General features: G+C 37.3%; 1 pseudogene; it reads left to right on the top strand.

The window, feature by feature from the left end:
- Positions 1 to 377: 377 nt before the first annotated feature.
- On the top strand, positions 378 to 510 carry LOC114213126 (U4 spliceosomal RNA; annotated as a pseudogene).
- The last annotated feature ends 19281 nt before the right edge of the window (positions 511 to 19791 follow it).

The following is a 19791-nucleotide window of genomic DNA, read 5'->3' as shown; positions in this document are numbered from 1 at the left end:
CTAGAAGGTATTATGCTAAGCGAAATAAGTCAATCAGAGAAAAACAAGTATCATATCATTTCACTGATATGAGGAATTTGAGAAACAAGACAGAGGATCATAGGGGAAGGGAGGGAAAAATGAAACAAAATGAAACCAGAGAAGGAGACAAACCATAAGAGACTCTTAATCTCAGGAAATAAACTGAGGTTTGCTAGAGTGGAGGGGGGTGGGAGGGATGAGGTGGCTGTGTGATGGACATTGGGGAGGGTTTGTACTCTGGTGAGCTCTGTGAATTGTGTAAGACTGATGAATCACAGACCTGTACCCTTGAAACAAATAATACATTACATGTTAATTTAAAAAAAAAGGATCAATAAAAAAATAAACCCTATGTCAGCTTTGCACATGGCTGTATTATAGCCAATGAGGTTTATCCGAGGCACAATTATTGCTAATTGAAAAAAAAAACTATCTCAAAGACCAATAATAAGCTGGGAAAAATAATTGTAACTCATAAAACATAAAGGACTAAGTCCCTTACCACATAAAGACTCATCCAAATCCATAAGGAAAATATATGTGTAAAATATAGCTTCTTAAAAATCACAAAATATGCACAGCCTCAGCCATATTAAGGGAAATGAATACTAATATTATAAGACACTATTTTTAACCTATCAGATCAAAAAATTCAAAAAGTTTATTACATTACAGTTTTGGCAGGGTGTGGTGTAGTAAGAATTCATTGTTAAGAATATGAATCACTAAGGAGAAGAATTTGGCAAAATGCATTAAAACCCAGTCACGCCTAGGATGTATCCTATAGCTGTTTCATCCACGAGAGAAACTGTGTGTATGACGGGACATCTACTGAAATATGCAAAAGCATTCATAGACTAGTTGAGTCACTTACAGGCCATTCAGTCAATGGGAGGCTACGTAACAATAGAAACAATGAGATAATTCTAAGTACTGATGTGGAATAGTATTTAAGATACTATTACTAAGTAATTACTAAGTGTACTAAATCTCTAAGATACTTTACTAAAGTAAGAAAAAGGAAGGGGAGGGCAGTACAGAGGCATAGCATCTACTTTGGGACCATGTGTACAAACAACAAGAACATTCAGCATCTATACTTACATATATGGGAATTAAATGTGGAGAGATAAACAGAACCTGGGAAGAGCGATTGCCTTTGGGAGAAAGCATTGAATAGCTAGGGAGCTGGGACAGAAAGTCACTTACTGTTAATTACACAACTTTTTGGGTTATGCGCTTATTGCCTTTTCAAATATAATTATTTTGTAACATCTTTATGTTAAATTCCAATAAATGCTTGAGTCTGTTTCTGTATTCTCTATTCTGTTACGTTAATTTATATTTCTAATGCTACATTAATTCCATTTTACCACATATTAAACAACACATATTAATACAGAGTAAGGCTTCTTTCCCCATATCTGTCTTGTTGTTAGAATTTGTCCAATATTACAAAGTGTTTACTTTTTCCAATACATTTTACAAAGCTCTGTCATTGTTCAAAATTATTTTGCTGAGGCTTTAATTGAAAATAGATGAAATGAATTTTAATTTGTAGAGAACCAATAAGTTAAAATGCTACATTTTCCCATCCAAAACAGTGGTAGCCCTCTCTAATTATAGCATTTTCTTTTTTTTTGTATTTTAGAAATTTATTATAAAGCTTTGTCATAATAAAATGAGCAAGTACTAACTATAGGATTATTATTTTTGATAAGCAAAATAAAAGTAGAGTAGAAAAATAGCATTAACTGTATTCTTTCTAAGCATTCTTTCTAACTGTATTGTTTTTTTTATTGTGTTATGTTAATCACCATACATTACATCATTAGTTTTTGATGTAGTGTTCCATGATTCATTGTTTGCATATAACACCCAGTGCTCCATTCAGTATGTGCCCTCTTTAATACCATCACCAGGCTAACCCATCCCCCCACCCCCTCCCCTCTAGAACCCTCAGTTTGTTTCTCAGTGTTCATAGTCTCTCATGGTTCGTCTCCCCCTCCGATTCCCCCCCTTCATTTTTCCCTTCCTGCTATCATCTTCTTTTTTTTTTAAACATATAATGTATTATTTGTTTCAGAGGTACAGGTCTGTGATTCAACAGTCTTACACAATTCAGAGTGCTGAGCAAAATAAGTCAATCAGAGAAAGACATGTATCATATGACCTCACTGATATGAGGAATTCTTAATCTCAGGAGACATTGGAGAGCATTTTCTTTTATTTTCCATATATAAGTTATGATTTTCTCCACATAGGTACTATAATTTCTCATTAAGTTTACCCCTCAACATCTTAATTTTTGATTTGGTGCATGAGTCTTTTTATGTCACATTTTTGGATGTTTATGATTGTCTAATTGATTTGGATACTTTAAAAAACTATTTTTTCAGCCTATGGATTCTGCTGAATTCTAATATATGTATAATTTTCCTCAGTTCCTTGGATTTTTATAGGAGTCATATCATCAGCAACATCAGCAAAAACCAATGTTTATTTCCTCTTTGATAATATTTATACTTACTAATGTACTTATGCTCAATTTGTTTTGTTTGGTATTTCCAGAGTAATTTAAATGATAGTAATAACAATGGACATTCATTATTTATTCCTGTTATTAATGGGAATGAATCCAGTATCCTTTCCCTATGCAATATATATCTATTCATATGCTGACAGCCAACATAGTTTAAGCACAAATATCTATTAAAAAGTCAACCATGCAAGCTCTGTACAAGGCATAGATAAATAATGCACAGCAAAATGAACATGGGACCTATCTCCAGAATCAGAAAGCAGAAAGATTAATAGAGGAAGACAGATAATAAATAGGCAAACAAATAAATATGAAAATAAGTATGAAATTACAGACTTAGGAATGTGCTGTGAAGGCCATGCTTAGGTAAAACAATAATGAAGGGTCATGCATTGATCCCATTTAGGTGAAGTTTCAAGGAAAACAGCATGTGAGGAGCAAAGGCAAAGAATTCTTGGCAGAAAGAATAGCACATGCAAACTTTTTAAGGCAGGAAAAGTTGGTCATTAGCATGTTGGTGTAGCTCGAAAAGAGGATAGAGTGTGTGGATGAAAGAGTAAGCTGAAGTGAGGTTGGAAGGATAAGCAAGACATAGGGGGCACAGATCATCCCAAGGAGTCTAATTTTTATTAGAAATGCAGCAGAAAAGGTCCTGAGAGGCATGTAATGGAGCTGAGGAGGTAAGATCAATAAAAGGGGAAAAACATGCGGCTATGGTATCAGAGAAGGAAGTGTACTGAGGAAAAGGGCATGGACATTTGCACTGGGTGCTGTGGCATGAGGCCGTGAGAGGAGGACCTCAGTACCCATTGGATGAGCCACACGAAAGTAATCAACAACCATGACAAAAGCAGTATTGGTGTGTTAGTAAGACTCTAGGGATGGCTTGACTGCAGTTCCCTAAACCATCAGAGCTCTGACCATCATGCCTACAGTTTGTGGGTAGACAATCCACATGGACTCTCTCAAGCAAGTATATAACTTGGTCTCTGATTACCCAACATGTTCTCAGGCCAAACAAACAAAAATCATGTTTGTATTTAGGAAGATGTGTGCATCATCACCTCCATAGATTTATAAAGCAGTAGGTGGTGGTGGAGAGAACACGGGCTTTGGAGTCAAAAGATGAATGATGCTAGAACACAGAAGAACTCATGATTTTGCAGTAAACTTTGGATTGGGAGCAAGGAATAAGAGAGCTAAAGACTATGTTTATGAGAGGTTTGTGGGATCCTGAACACAAGAAGACCTGCCATGAGGCATGGGTAACTCACTCTAGAAGAGGGTCACAGGGGCCATGGCCCCCTCTGCTCAGAAGCTGTACCCCTGGTGCCCTGATACATTTGGCTCTTGGATTTCAACAAGGCCTGAAGGGCACCATCAGTGGTGGCACTCATGAAGCTCCAGTGGGAGTGTGTAAACATGGCAGACACCACATGCTGACCACATCGACAGACTGGTCTGTGAGCCAACACTGGCCTTTGGAGAGTTCAAACATTGTTGTAGGCAGAAAGAACAGAACTAGGTCAGAGGGTCCAAAAGCTATGAGAAAATTTTAAGTTATTTTGTGACACAGGGTGATGAGGCCGGATTATTCTTTGTTCATTTGAATTATTACAAAAAACCCAAGGGAGGCCAGAGCAAAATATCAACTTCCACAGACTACTTCATTTATTCAGCAAGTATGTGCTGAGCATCTGTTCTGACTGGGCACTACAGAATGGGCAGACAGCCCCTACCTTCAGGAAGCTCACAGTAGTGGGGAAAAAGAGTAGTTAAATAAATATTACAGGATAAAGTAATGGTAGCCTGAATTTTGCTAAGCAAGCTCAGAGAAGAAGTGAAGAAATGTACGAGTTTTCAGAGATGAAGTGAAATATAGGCTGAGTAAATCAAAAGTCAAAGATAGGCATTCCCAGGCAAAAGAAACACGCTGGACAAAGATACAAAGATATGGTAAAATGTGGAATTTTCTGGGAATGGCTAGTTGTTCAGTGTTGCTGAAATGGAAGATGTACAGAAGTCGGCATTCAATGGAAGGAGATTAACTGACCCTCTGGGGGAAGTAGGTTTGAGCCAGAGGATGATGGGCCCTGTGATGCATTGATGTAAGGTAATGAGAGTCATAGAAACTGTGTTTTGCTTTGTTTTAAAGCAAGAGGGTGAAAACGTCAGATGTCAGATTTAGGAATCTCTGCAGTGGTGCAAGGGATGGACCAGTCTTGCCTCAGTCCAGCATGAGGAAATGACATTGTGTGTTGCAGTGATGACATAATTTGCAAAATCATTTACTGAGGGATGTTTTTCAGGTGTGTTAATATTACGCACTGCTCATCTTTCCAAAGGTATATGGAAAAGACTTAACAGGCAACCTTTCCATTATTTCTAAGCAATGTCTGCCTCCTGCTATATAGACTGAATTCTTGTGGCCCTGTCTCCCAATTCATATGTTGAAATCCTAAACCAATGTGTGTTGGTGTTAGGAAATGGGGCCTTTGGGTGGTGATTTTGTCATGCTAGTGGTGCCCTCATGAATGGGTGAACTACAACCCTATGGAGTGGCCGCTATTATTTTTCCTGTTTTATAGATTAGACAAGCAGAGGCATGGAGAGGTGAAGTAACATAATCCAGATCACCCAAGGTGTTAATTCAAAGCAAGTCAATTGGGCTTCAGAGTCCCTGTTTTTAACCACCACACGAAGATCCTTCCCAGTGTGTAACCCCATGCAGAAGGTAGACCTCCCAGGCTCTTACTCTCCTCAGATCAACCTTCTTTACAGCCACTGAAGTGAGCATGGCAAAACCCAAAGCTAATCAGGCCTTCCCACTACTTACTTTGCTTTGTAACTCTCTATCACCCTCAGTATAATAGCCTAGTCTCTTAGCATGAGCAGGAGGCATGTATGATCTGATTATCTCTTAACACCACTGTCCCCATATTCCCCCAACACCCTCCCCCAAACCCCACAGGCTCCCTACCCCTTACTGTGTATATGCTTCTCCCTTTGCTGGGAAGGCTGATTCTCTTTCTTTCCTTCTTGCTTTCCACCCTCGTTCTCAACAACCTCCATTGTGCTGATTGACTGCTTTGCTGCAGCCTGAATCCTGGGTCACTTCTTGTGAAAGCCTGCTCTCGATCATCCTTGTAAAAGTAAGGAATGTTTGCCCTTATACACCAAACAGTGTCCCCAGCACGCATTCATCATATTCCCAGACTCTTCCCATAGAACATAGTAGGTGATCAGCAAGTGATCATCAAAAGAATACATGAATGGAGAGAAAGAACTGGTATGATTGAAGTATCAGATTATTATTTATTCACTTGGCTATCAGTACCTCACTTATTAGGTTTACTTTTCTTTTTTTTTTTCAATAGGTAACGTTAAAAACAATCACCCTGAATCTATCTTTAAGGATAGATCATTTTTAGGAATCATGCTGAGGAATGGGTGATACAAAGCCTGGTGGGTGGAGCATCTAGTCACAGAGGCTTGGAAGAGTGACCAGCTGCCAGTTATTACGAAGAACTGCAATATTTCACAGTGCTGCACCACTGAATGTGGCCCGGCACTCCATTCTCACCAGTAACAGTGACTCATATCCAGAGTGGTTTCTTGTGGGAGGTTGGACACCCCCGTCAGGGAGAGAGGGTAGCATTATTTCCAGGAGTATGTGTAGGAAGTATGAGAAAGCACTCTGGATGATTCTAATTTCTCTCTGCCAAACCCCATGTGCCCCCAACCCTCCAGAGTGCAGTAAGGATTACTGGCTTCCCAAGCAATTATCCCTTGAGTATGGGCACTTGCCTTCTAGGCCCTACGGATCTGTCCAGCATCCTGAAAAGGGCCTGAATCTACTTGAAATAAAAAGACCATTGTAACAGGCCACAGTACTTCTTAGTAACAGAGGGTATAGGAATCAGGCCCTATGAGGTTAATTTGCCAGGACAAAAATTACACTTTATGTCAAAGGGTGAACTCAGGTAGGGGCTGGCGCACACACACAGCTGAAGGCTGGAAATCAGGTCCACAGGGTAAAAATCAGACGGTGTTGCTGGCATTGCACCCAGCGAGGAGGCTGGATGCCTCTTCTAGAGAGGAGGAAGCCGGTGATTCATTCCCTGCAGCTGCTCCTTGACCTTGGCTAACCTTCAGGCTGGTTCAGTGGGCAGAGACCCTGACTCAGAGAGGTTCCATTTTCGGGTTCAGCCTTGGGTTGCCGCAGCTTGTATAGATGGTGGTGTTAGTACTTGAGAGCAGCAACCTAAAATTTTCTAAATGTTCATTGTTTGTCTAAGTGTGGACAAAAGATGATATGTCTCTCTTACTTTTGCTATATTTTTATGACTATGACTATGTCGTCACTGTGTACTCATACAGAGCAAAGGGTGATTTAAAAATAAGTTTCACTTTGATTCTAGATGGAAAGTAATTTCAGTGCAATCATTACAGTAACCAGCCATCCTAGGTCTTGAGAACTTATTCACTGTCTCTCTTCTGACTCTTTGCCCCTTCTGAATATCCACTTCTGTCTCCAGAGTTCAAGGGCCTGTCAGACAGGGGTACCGCTGACCCTCTCGCCTCTTACAAAAGGAAGGATGGTCCCTTGGAAAGAGGAGAGCATTTACTGTCCATTCTCTCTTGTTACCTAAAAGATCCTGCTCTTCTCAGCTTTGTGATGGAGGGGAGACCAGAGAGCCAACTGGAAAGGAACCATACATTTGTATCCCTTTTTAAATAAATATTTTATTTGAGGACAGTTACAGATTTACAAAAGAAGTTGCAAAGATATAAAGTGTTCCCATAAACCCCATCCTCACTTTCCCTTATTGTCAACATCTTATATTACTATGTTCTATTTGTCACAACCAATGAGCCGATGCTAAAACATTATTAATGAATAAACTCCAATTAAGCAATACTGATACATTATTAATGAAGAAAGTCCATACCTTATTCAGATTTTCTTAATTTTTACCCAATATCCTTTTTCTATTCCAGAATTCCACCCCAGAAACCTCATTACATTTAGTTCTCCTATCTCCCTAGGCTCTTCTGGGCTGTGACAATTTCTCAGGCTTGCTCTGTTTTTGATGACCTTGACAGTTTTGAGGAGTACTGGTCAGGTGCTTTGTAGAATGTCTCTCAATTTGTGTTTTTGTGATGGTTTTCTCATGGTGAGACTGACATTCTGGGTTTTTGGAGGAAGACCACAGAGGTGAAGAGTCCTTCTATTCCCATGATCTCAAGGATGCATGGTATCAATATGATTCATCATGTTTTTTTTAAGATTTTATTTATTTATTTGTCAGAGAGAGAGGGAGAGAAAGAGCACAAGCAGAGGGAGCGGCAGGCAGAGGGAGAAGCAGATTCCCCACTGAGCAGGGAGCCCGATGTGGGACTCGATCCCAGGACCGTGGGACTCGATCCCAGGACCCTGGGATCATGACCTGAGCCGAAGACAGACACTTAACTGACTGAGCCACCCAGGCATCCCATGATTCATCACTGTTGATGTTGACTTGAGCATCTGGTAGAGGTCGTGTCTGTCGAGTTTCTCCCCTGCAGTTACTTTCCCCCAGCCCTTTCTCCCTGTACTTTTTGGAGTGATGTCACCATGCACAACCTACACTTAAGGGGTGAAGCAGAGTATTTGCATAAATTATATGAAATTACTCTGTACAGATTTATCTATTTTCTTCCATTTGTTTATTCAATCATTAATCAATATCAGTATGAGCATAACACTACTTATTCTAAAATTTGAATTGCAATATAATACTGTGATTTAGTTGCTCAAATTGCCCTTGATTTGGTCTTTGGAGCTCTTTCAATTGGCTCCTGTATCTCTTGGACATACCCCCATGATTGGCAGGTGGACTTTTGTTTTTGTTTTTATTTTAAGGAATTCTTTACTTACGGACACTACAAGATGCCCTGGCTTATCTTCACTATTTCCTGCCTCAGCCATAAGAGAATCGGCTATTCTGCAAAGGGCTCAGGTTCCTTTGATTAGAAAATGGCATTAGAAGCCAGGATCTGGGCAGTAGGTGTGCTCATTGCTACAGGGGCATCACTACTTCTAGACCCTTTTAGCTGACAGAGCAAACAAATATGTATTTAGATATATACATTTTCAGAGTTGCTTTTTATTACCTTTTCCATTGTATGACCTTAAGAGCTATCATATTTCCTGTACCCTACAGGGAATGACATGGGATGGGGGTAAAAAGTACATGGGCAAGTGAACTGATAACTGTAAAATACTTCTACTACTCAGAACCCACACCTGGCTTTGCAAAGGAATCTATAGAGGTTTCATGAACTGGTTCTCAGGAGTTTCAGGAATTGAAACATTTAAGACCTTTGCTCAATTGATATGTCTTTAAGGAGGATTTATCTTATGAACTTTCGCTACTGGGGTGGCAAAGCTAACGTTAGACTGGATTGGCTGGTGACTCTCATGGCTCACCCTCCAAATGACAGTTATATTCTACTGATCTCTTTTTATGTTTGCTTTATCATACATGGACGGCAGACTTCAGGCCTATGTTCTGTTTTTCCATAAAGCTGAAATTAAGGTCTGATACATTGCAATTAAGTACTAGACATCAGAGAAATAAGTAAATGAGCAAGTGAGTAACTAATCTACAGAACTGTCATAGTTAAGTGATGGTAGGTCATTTAATAGAGTCCTCTGGCACATGGTACTGAAAATATATCTGTAACTTATAAATATCCTCAGAAACTTATTCACTTATTCACAGTTTTAGGAAGGTGGGAGTGGGGTCCAAACTAGGGTTTCCCAGCCTCAGAGCTAGCTCACTCATGGGCATATGAAAACAGAGGAGCCGGCCTGTCACAGATACTGCACTGGGGTCAGATCAGTGCCATGCTTCTGATTCCTCCCACTGCCAGTTGTTTATGGTCTGGGAGCACCAGTGAAGGGAGCAGCATGGGCTCTTCCTTCTCCTCTGTGTCGTCCTCCAAAACTGCCCCTGTGCCACAGTGACTGATGGCATATACAGTCCTGTCACTTTTTGCTATCAAATTCTTTGGTTCAAATTGCAAACATCAATACTCATTTTACATATTTAAGAACCAAAATCATTTTGCAATATTATTTTACTTTAAAGTGAAATGGAATCTGTTGTTTTCCCAATTTCTAGAGGGGAGGGGTGTGGGGGATGGGTTAGCCTGGTGATGGGTATTAAAGAGGGCACGTTCTGCATGGAGCACTGGGTGTTATGAACAAACAATGAATCATGGAACACTACACCAAAACAAATTATGTAATATATGGTGATTAACATAACAATAAAAAATTAAAAAAAAACTAACGATGTAATGTATGGTGATTAACACAACATAATAAAATAAAATTAAAAAAATATTACCTTAAGTAATGCAACTCCACTACCAGCTCACGTAGAGCCTGTCACCGTAGCCAGGAACAGTGTACGGTGACTTACGGGCCTTTAAACTAGGCTGTGCACTGAAGCCACTTGACATGTTGACATGATGCAGAGCTCACTCATCTTCTCCGGATTACACCCCTTGCCCCTCCCAGCCAGCATGGTCTCCCCACTTCTCATCAGTGTGCACTAAAAGTTTTCTCAAGCAGACAAGGGGAGGTGGGATCTTTATGGATGTTCACAATTCCAGTAGGCAGCTTCATGGCTTGTGCTCTGAGACCCTGGGACGGATTCTTCTCCTCTTCTGCTGGGCCCACCACTTACCCTTGCTTTATTTCCTATTTCTAGTAGGCAACATGTGGGGCTTTGGAGAAAAACCAATTACGTACATGCATGGCACTAACCCAAATATGCATTTATCCAAGGGGGCAGTTGTACCACCTTTGATGCCCTGAGACTCCCTGCACTGCACAACTGTGGTGGCTAAAAATGGCCTGCGTTGCCTTCCTTTCTCACTGGAGAGCTGGGCTGCTGGGTGTGTTTTGTTCATGCCTTCCATCCTTCTCCCAACCCCCCATCTGCAGCCTGCTCGGAGCTGGGCTGCAGCTGCAAACAGTTTTCGTCCACAATGCCCTCCCTGAAAATAGTCGTCTTTGTTGTGACTGAGATATTTAGATCTTTCTCTCAGTAGTGCCCTTACTTGATTGACTGATGAGGCTGCAAGTTATTTTGAATCTAGGTTATTTCTATTTCTGATGTAAGATGCTAGAGGCTGCATAATAGCTCACTCCACTCTTTTTATTTGATAATCTAAACTAAGCAAGTAAGCTGTTTTGTTGTAAAGGCTATATATTTTTTTTTCAGAAATATTGATGGTCAGAACCCAACACTGGGCGTTTCTCCCTCGTATTAAATTACACGGCTTGGAGGCATAACATGTCAACATCTTGGTGTCTAGTGCTCTCAGGGGAATCTTTTTTAGGATTCTTTTTCTGGAGGACAAAAAAAAAAAAAAAACACTGCCTCAAGGTCCTTTAGTAAATCATTCTGTGAGTGGCCCACAAAAGATGGAGGGATGTGGCCTGGCAATAAAGATATTATCTGGAAAGGTTTAAATTAATGGCTCCATGGAAGGTGCTGAGTTGGTTTTCCCCATGACTAGATTTTGATAAATTGGGTTATTCACACTACACAGAAATTTAATTTGATGACATCTTAAGGTTAAACTGTAAGGAGGCAGAATGACAGGAAAGTCTAGAGAAAAATGACTGCCCACACAGCAAAGGAAACCCCGGATTAACTCGGCTCCCCCCATGCAGTTTGCACGGGAGGTGAACATTATTAATATTGCCCTTGTTTTTAATGTAAACATTTACTTTCAATATAAATAGTTTTATGGTCTTTCATGAAATGAGTTATTTTAAAATGACAAAGATGAATAAAAATTAACTGGACAAGGAAGTAACTTAATGATGATTAAAATAAGTGATAAGGTTAAGAACATCGGTGTTGAAATTTCCAGAGTTACAAAACTGTCAGATGAGTGATTAATTAAAAGCAACATTGTCCTAGTAAACAAATGAAAAACCAGGCTAATACTTAGATTTTATTATTGAAGTATAATATACATTTGTAAAGACAAAGCAAAGGATTTTATAAAAATATACTGATACATTCTATTTAGCAAAAGTTATACTATGAAAGGATTCTATGTGGAAGGAGGAACTGCCAAACTTGAAGTACCATGTAGTTAGAACTTGATTAAAAATATTTGTGTACTTAGCACATTTCAATAAATTTTCCCTCAACCTATGTATTATCACTGTTATTAAATTGCCCACATACTAAGTCTATGAAGCATATTTGGTGAAATTATTTGTTAAATTTTTAAGCGCAAATACAATTAATGATGTTTGGCTTTGGTGTGGTATAATTTTGGTGCACATCATCTATTCACATTTGCCTATGAGTAGCAAAATATTAAGTCAACATGTAATGAAAAACTCAAGCCTGGCAACTAGCTATGTGATAATTTATGCCAGGCTCTGTGTATTAGGAACAGGGTAAACAGACGTGATATGTCATTATTTTATCTTTGAACTTCCTCCTTCAAAAGGTATGAGAAGCCGAATTATTTTTTAAATAACCTTTTTATTTTAGCTTCAGTTCACAAAAAAATGTTGCAAAGCTAGTACAGAGGATTCCTATGCACCTCACATACAGTTTCCCCTATTGTTAACATAACACATGACTATAATATGTTTGGTACAAGTAATGAAACAATATTCATGCATATTCATTAAAGTCATACTTTATTCAGATTTCCTTAGTTTTTCCTAATGTTCTTTTCTGTTCCAAAATCTCACCCAGGTTACTATATTAATATTTAGTTATCATGTCTCTTGAGGCTCCTCTAGACTCTGACAGTTTCTCAGACACTTCTTGGTCTTGATGTCCTTGAAAGTTTAGGGGAGTATTATTCAGGTATTTTGTAGAATGTCCCTCTGATGTGGTGCATCTGATGTATTTCTTGTAATTAGACTTGGGTCATGTGTTTTGGGGAGGAAGGCCACAGAGGTGAAGTGCCCTTCCCATCACATCCTATCAAGAGTGCATATTATCAGTATGACTTATTACTATAGATGACCTTGATCAAGGTGGTAACCTTGATCACCTGGTTTGTCAGGTTTCTTTCTACTGCAAGGTTACTTTTTTTTCCCCATTTCTATAGGGTACCCTTTTACTCTTTGGAAAAATGTCACTCTCTGAAGCCCACACTTGAGGGATGGAGGTAATATTTCTCCTACTTAAGTGGGGAATATCTGCATAAGTATTTGGAATTCTACACAGAATGTTTGTCTACTTTCTCCCATTTATTTATTCAATCATTTATTTATTTTTTTATTAACATATAATGTATCATTTGTTTCAGGGGTACAGGTCTGTGATTCATCAGTCTTACACAACACACAGCACTCACCATAACACATACCCTCCCCAGTGTCCATCACCCAGCCACGCCATCCTTCCCACCCCCCTCCACTCCAGCAACCCTCAGTTTGTTTCCTGAGATTAAGAGTCTCTTATGGTTTGTCTCCCTCTCTGGTGCCATCTTGTTACATTTTTCCCTCCCTTCCCCTATGATCCTCTGTCTTGTTTCTCAAATTCCTCATATCAGTGAGATGATATGATACTTGTCTTTCTCTGATTGACTTATTTCGCTTAGCATAATACCCTTTAGTTCTAACCACATCATTGCAAATGGCAAGATTTCATTTTTGATGGCTGCATAATATTCCTGTGTGTGTGTGTGTGTGTGTGTGTGTGTGTATACACACCACATCTTCTTTACTATTCATCTGTTGATGGACATCTAGGCTCTTTCCATGGTTTGGCTATTGTGGACATTGCTGCTATAAACTTTGGGGTGCATTTGCCCCTTCAGATCACTACATTTGTATCTCTGGGGTAAATACCCAGTAGTGCAATTGCTGGGTCGTAGGGTAGCTCTATTTTCAACTTTTATAATCTTTTGTAATCTTACAACCTAAGATTGTGACTCCAATTACAATGTGTGGGTTCACTGCCACCCCCCCACCCGTGACATTAAGAAATTCTCAGACAGCAGATGGGGGCTCTACAATTCAACTTAATTCTACCACTATCTCCTGGAATTGAGATCCCACAGATTAAAGGCTCAGTTTTACAAGTCTGCCCCCTCACCTTCAGACACCAATCACAAGTCCAGGTTGTCACCTGTGCTTCTAACTGACTGGTTATAGATCGAAGTTCCCACCACCTCCTCCTCCTCGGATTCAATTAATTGTTAGATGGCTCACAGAACTCAGAGAAACATTTTGCTTTCTGGATTACTGTAGAAAGTAAGTGAAATTTTTTAAGATTTTATTTATTTAGAGAGAGAGAGAGCACAAGTGTCCATGTCCTTTCTGGGCACTACTCTCCCCACATCTCCACGTGTTCACCAACCCAGAAGCTCTCCAAACCCTGCCCATGTGGGTTTTTATGGAGGCTTCATTAGGTAAACAAGCTTGATTAGATCACTGGTCATCAGTGATGGAATTTTCAGTCCCACCTCAAGCCCCCCAAAGTCGGGGGTGAGGGTGGGACTGAAAATTCCCTTCTAATGACATGGTTGGCTCCACTGGCAACCAGCCTCCCGTTGTAGGTACTTTCCAAAAGCCACCTCATTAACGTAGCAGAATGTGTCACACTCATAACAGGACATTTCAAGGGTTTTAGGATCTTTGTTCCAAGAATCAGGATGAAGACTAAATATATATTTTTTATAATAAATCAGAATATCACAGAACCAAAATACTGTATTCATTTTATTTCATATCTATGGGTTTGTTTTTATTTGTGGTCATAATCTATTTTTCTAACCTTAAGCAATATAGAAAAACAAATTTCTAAAGACATTTTTAAGAATTCAATCAGGATTCATTATTTATTTCTCAATAGTTAAGCCTCTGGAACATATGAACATTAGTGTGTGAAAGTTACAAGATCCACTATAGAAACTATTACTTTAGTGCTGAAATCTACATCAACAATATTTAAACGTTAATTTTACCAAATATTTTTAATTTATGACTGCTTTTTATATCCTTTATAACTCATTCTTAGTTGTTCAGGAAGAGAAGTGTTTATCTGTAGCTTATTTATATGGGTAAAATTATAAAGGAAATCTGATGTTAAACTGATAAACATGTCTTCTTGATACAAACAAACTTTAACCCATGAAGAACAAAAGTTTTATAACAGATCTCTGTGTTAAATAATAAAATCATTTGGTGGGGTTTTGGGGACATTCCACCCTCAGACATTATAGAGTTGCTTAAGGGAAACCTATGCTCCTTACAAGAAAAGCAAAATTTTAAAAATTGGATAAAATACACATGAATAAATCTGTTTAAAACCATGGAAGAGGTACTAAATCAGACATGGCTAAAGGGATTAAGACCCCAGAGTGGGCAACACAACAAGACTAACCCAAGGATGTTCTGTGCATTTTTATTCCAGAGGTATTTGCCTACTCCAGGTAAAGGAAAGAGGTGAAATGCAGAAATTTCCCTGGCACAGGACAGCTGCTGAACATGGAAGAACCAGCAGAGTTTTCGGTAGTCCAATAAAGCTGGAGAGACAAATCTGGAGACTTGAAGAGTCAATATGACAGTGAGAAAGAGGATCAAGAATGAGCCTGCCACAATGTTCCCCACCCCAAGTCTTTGAGGAATTCTGATGTATCAAAGTTAAAAAGCTAAGCAAAGAACTTCTGAGAAGCAGAAGAGAGATCTCAATAGTGCAGATCTAAGAATTATAATAGAGGTCTCATCTCAGCAGGAGAAAGGAAACTTTGTAAATTCACCAGTCTCTGAGTTGGAAGTCCTTAAAATGTTCTGCTCAGGAGCAAGATCAAGTCAGAAGTAGGCGAAATCTTACAAGTCTGCAGACCAGTTGGGAGTCAGTTCAATCTCTAATTGAGTTAAGTAAAAACGATCATCTTCTACTCAAACTACCTTGCAGAGAAAAGAATGAATGTTCTCTGAAGAAAAAAAAACAGGAGACTAAAAGTTTTAAACATACTATTTCATGTTCAATAAACAAATTCTAGAAAATCTAAGAAAGGGAGCCCTATGACAACATATAATAGAAAACTTAAGCAAAAGAAATAGACCTAGTGACTCAGATATTGGAGGTGGAGACACAGACTTTAAAATATTTCTGGTGACTATGATAAAGAAAAAAGGAGAAAGATGGAGAAGGGCATTAAAGGCTATAAAATTATTTTATTATTTTTTAAGATTTTATTTATTTAGAGAGAGAGAGAGCACAAGTAGGAGGAGTGGCAGGCAGAAGGAGAGGGAGAAGCAGGCTCCACAGAGCAGGGAGCCTGACATGGGGCTTGATCCCAGGACCCCAGGATCATGACCTGAGCCAAAGGCAGCTGCCTAACCAACTGAGCCATCCAGGTGCCCTGAGGCTATAAAGCTTTAATAGAATATTGGCATCTATAATAAAAATTGAGTAGAAATTTTAAAAATGAAAAAATGCAATTAATAAGTTAATAGTTTCATATAACTAGAGATGAGAGGATTAATTCTGTGATGCAGATTTATAGAAAATATCTAAACTGAAACATAGAGAGGAAAAGAAAAAAAAATGTGTACGAGATACAGTGAAATGTTTTAATATATGTGTAACTGCAGTTCCAGAAAGAGAAAAAAGATAAAACAATATTTGTAGAGCTAAATACTAAGAATGTTCCCCAAGTGATTAATGACATCAACTTATAGATTCAAGAAGTGGAGGGAAGGTAAATAGAATAAGTAAAAGGAAGGTACACTAAGGCAGATCTCAGCAAGGTGCTGAAAACCAAAGAAGACAGAGTAGAAAAACTTTTAAAGCAACCAGAAAAAAAAGACACAATTTCTTTAAAGAAGCAAACAACAAACTACAAGAAGACTTTCCTTTCAGTATTTTTAAAACTGCCAGTACTTTAAGTGTTGAAATAAAATAACTTATAATCTAGAATTCTATATCCAACAAAAAAAATCTTTCAAAAATAGAGGCAAAATAAAGACATTTTCAGAGAAACCAAAATAGAGAGACTAGACCTGCACCAAATGCTAACATGATTTTTTAGGAGGAAGAAAAATTGCCCTGAATGGAAACATGGAAATGCAAAAACTAATAAGGAGTAATCTAGAGAGTATATTGTGGGTAAATATAAACACTTATCTTAAAAAACAATAATAAAGTATTAATGTCTTCTGTTGTTTAAGAAAAAAAAAAGAAGTTAAAATGCAAAATAATGTGAAAAGGACAGAGGAAGGTAAAGGTATTAAATTCTACGAGCTGGTAAAAAGTCAAAGATACATCATGTAGTCTCTAGTCTGAGAAAAGTGATCATCAGAGAATAATGAAAGAAAATTTAAAAACTTAGAGGGAAAAGGGATATTTAGAAATACTTGATTTACACAAAGGAAAACAAGAAAGGAGAAAAAAAAGTATAACAACAAAAATACAGTGGGGTCAAATAGGAAAGTGAAAAATAAAATGACACATATGAACCCAAATATATCAGCAATTGGATTAAATGTGAATGGACTAAATCTGACAATTAAAAGTCCAAGATTTTTAGAAGAGATAAGAAAAACAAAAGCTAACTTCTATCTTTGCTTACTGAAGAATTACTGTAATAGATACATGGCAGTTTGAAAGTAAAGGAGAAGGAAAGGATGTACTGCTTAACCATCAACTAAAGGGAAACTCATGTACTGATATAGTATCAGGGAAAGCAGATGTTAAAAAATATTAGGAGAGCATAAAGATAAAGAAGGGTATTTTATTATTATAAACAGTAAAATATAATTACATATATATTCATGTACCAATTAATATTTTAAATATATAAAATATGTATCATACAAATAAATAATAAGTGATATAAATTTAATGAAATACAATATAAATATGAAGTACAGATAGATTGAAATGGAAGGAAATAACAGGCAAAACAACACTCATATTGGGAGAGTTTCACACACTTCTTTCAATAGGTGACAGACAAAAAAGACTAGATAACATTAATAAACTTAGTCTAATGTTATATGTAGAACAATACAACGAACAATGATGGAATAAAACTTTCAACAACACGTGTAAATTTACCAAAATTGATCACACTCTGAGTCACAAGGCAACTATTAATAAATTTCACAAGATTTATATAATTCAAAGTATGTTCTCTCCTCACATTGTAACTAAGGCAGAAATCAATAATAAAATAATAAATATAATATCTCCACTATTTACAGAATAAAGAAGAAACTTTCCAATGCCTTCTCTGTCAAGGTTGAATTCAAATTGGAAGTTAAATCATGTTTTTCACTGATAACATAATATCAAAATATGTAGGATACAGATAAAGCAGTACTAAAAGGGAAAAATATAGTTGTGAAGGACTATAGTACAAAAGAAGAAAGAAAATCAATAATTTAAGTTTCCATTTGAAGAACTTAGAGAATGTTAAATCATTTCCAAAGAAAGTAAAAGGAAAGAATTCATATAATTCTGTGAAGCAGATTTATAGAAAATATAAGAAATACAGAAGAAATCAATCAAGTGAAAAACAAAAGTATAATGGAGAAAATCAGCACAGCCAAATAATTGTTTTATAAATGAATGATAAAATAGTGAATGTTTATCAATTAATAAAAGAGGGCAAGAACGAAGAAACAATTACCAGGAATAAGAAAGAAGACATCACTACAGATTCTATATTTAAAGGATGATAAGAGCATTTTAGAGAATATGGACAAATTTCTTCAAAAGCACAACCAATCAAATGGGCTTGAGAAGAAATTTTAAAAATCTGAATATTCCTAGAGAAAATGAATCAGTGATTAAAAGAAAAAAAAGAAAAACAACTCCTGACACAGAAAGCTTTATTAGTGACTCCTCTAAATATTAAAAAAAAAGGAACAATGTCAATCTTACACAAATTCTTCCAGAAAATAGAAAAGGAGAGAATACTTATAAATGTATTTTATGAGGCTAGTTTAATCTTGATATGAGACCTAAAGCAGATACATAAGAAGAAAAGAGAATTATAGACCAATACTCTCATGAAAATAGAAGTGAAAAACTTAAAACATTAACAAAACTAATTCAGCAGTACTAAGAAAAGGAAAATACATTGCAACAATAGTGGAGTTTATACCAAAAGAGCAAAACTGTTTACACACTGGGTAGTCAATCAATGTAATTCACCATATTACCAGAGAACAAAGAGAAAATCACCAGATAGTCTCAGCATTGGCTGAATAACACATTTGATAAAATTCAATAGATACAATCCATAAAAGCTTTTCGTAAATTAGGATTAGAAGGAAATTTCTTGGGGCGCCTGGGTGGCTCAGTCGTTAAGCATCTGCCTTCGGCTCGGGTCATGATTCCAGGGTCCTGGGATCAAGCCCCACATTGGGCTCCCTGCTCAATGGGAAGCCTGCTTCTCCCTCTCCCACTCCCCCTGCTTGTGTTCCCTCTCTCACTGTGTCTCTCTCTGTCAAATAAATAAAATCTTTAAAAAAAAAAGAAGGAAATTTCTTTGATTTAATAGTAATACAACAACAACAAAAACCCTACATTAAATGATGAATTTCAAATGGTGAAGAATTCCAAATGGTGAAGAAAGCTTTCTTCCTGTAAATAAGAACAAGGCAAGGATTTTACTTGCCCCCTTCTATTCATCATGTTACAGGACAGATGGTGTAATAAGGAAAATTATAAAAAAGATTTAAAAGGAAGAATAAAAAGACATCATTATTCAGAGTTAAGATTGTTGTATATATTGAAAATCCCTCAAAAATCTATAGATAAAATATTAAAATTGATAAGGGAGTTTGGCAAAATCACAAGATAAAAGGTAAAAAAATCAATGGCATTTATATTTATTAGGAACAAACAAATAGAAAATGAAATTTTAAAATATTGTTTAGCATAAAAATAATTATTTGGAATAATCTAATAAAAGACATGCAGGAACTGTGCTGAAATAAAACGTTATGAAGAGCACTTTTAAAAGACCTAAATATATCTGGAAAGATATGCCACATTTATTAATTTGAAGGCTTATTATTGTGAGGGTGTTAATTCTCCCCAAATTGATATATAGATTTAATACAATTCCAATCTGTATCTCAGCAGATTTTGTGAAAATTGGCAAACTAATTATAAATTAGCTGGACATCCAAAAGCAAAGGATAATCAAGGCAGTTTTGAGAAAGA

This window comes from Eumetopias jubatus, unplaced genomic scaffold, assembly GCF_037043125.1.
Source record: "Eumetopias jubatus isolate StellerSeaLion01/CBP00866 unplaced genomic scaffold, mEumJub1_p1.0 scaffold_3, whole genome shotgun sequence".
NCBI classification, from domain to species: Eukaryota; Metazoa; Chordata; class Mammalia; order Carnivora; family Otariidae; genus Eumetopias; species Eumetopias jubatus.
Note: the sequence above shows the minus strand (reverse complement) of the source record. Positions and strands in the feature narration are given on the sequence as shown.